General features: G+C 36.7%; 1 pseudogene; it reads left to right on the forward strand.

Moving 5' to 3' along the window:
* Positions 1-366: 366 nt before the first annotated feature.
* On the forward strand, positions 367-816 carry LOC124962777 (39S ribosomal protein L30, mitochondrial-like; annotated as a pseudogene).
* The last annotated feature ends 441 nt before the right edge of the window (positions 817-1,257 follow it).

The raw sequence follows: 1,257 nt of genomic DNA on the forward strand, positions 1-1,257 counted from the left end.
AACAGAGGTAGGTCATAATATGCCAATTGCACATAATATTACAATAGATGTAAATAACCATTTCATTTAAAAAGTGGGTTTGGAACTGGGCACTGTGGCACATGCCTGTAATCCCAGTAATTTGGGGGACTGAAGCAGGAGGATTGCAAGTTCAAAGCCAGCTTCACCAACTTAGGAAGACCCTAAGCAACTTAGTGAAACCCTTTCTGAAAATAAAAAGGGCTGAGAATGTAGCTCAGTGGTTAAGTACCCCTTGGTAATCCTTGGTACCAAAAAATAACAACAAAAAAAAGTGGTGTTGGAAAAAATTGGACATCCATATTAAAGAAAGGACAGCCTTGATCTAAACAGACAATCACTATCCTTATGGCAGGGAGTTTGTGCTCAGTAGTTCAGAGGTCTCCAGGTCAACTAAGGACTGTGACAAAAGGAGTCTCTCATCTGCACACAAATTTATCAAATCAAGAATTCCAGATAAAATGGTTTTGCCTTCACCTGCAGATCATGGAAAATATGTTGGGAAACCACAGCACCCTCATAAACTGTGTATTGCTACCAGAATAAAAACAATAAAACATGTTCATACTGAGAAAAAGACATGATAAAGATGCTGCCATTAGCAAAAGCACATATCTGTCAAGTTCAGTGAATGCAAAGCTGAAAGTGTTTGACCATTTGATAAGAATCAAGCCACTGATGTTACCACAAGGACTTCCAACGGAGCCAAACATGTCTACCATGTGCCTTAAGAGCACCACGGAATTAGTATTGCAGAGGCATCTAAAACCTGTGGAGCAGGAATTAATTAAGTCCTGATGCCACAGCAGCTTCATATTAAAAATGCAAATCATTTTTATTTAAAGATGGTGAGAAGTTATTTTATTAAAATATATTTAGCCATTTCTGTTGACTAAACACACACACACACACACACACACACACAGATCCTGTACGAGTTTTGTTATATTTAATATTTAAAACTCTTGCAAATGGACTTTTTATCATTTTAATTTATAATTAATTACTTTTATATCATAGCACAATCAGTTTTTGTTTTCCTTGTATATTGTAGCCATGCTAAACTCATTTATTAGTTCTAGAAATATTTTTGCTTATTTCTTTAGGTTTTCTATGTAGAAACTTGAAAGTTTTATTTCTTCCCCTCCCTCCCTTCCTTCCTTCCTCCTCTTTTCCATCCTTCCCCTTCCTTATCTCCTTCTTCCTTTACCCTCTCCCTTTCCTTCCCCTTCTTTTGAT

This window comes from Sciurus carolinensis, chromosome 13 (genome assembly GCF_902686445.1).
Source record: "Sciurus carolinensis chromosome 13, mSciCar1.2, whole genome shotgun sequence".
Classification (NCBI taxonomy): domain Eukaryota; kingdom Metazoa; phylum Chordata; class Mammalia; order Rodentia; family Sciuridae; genus Sciurus; species Sciurus carolinensis.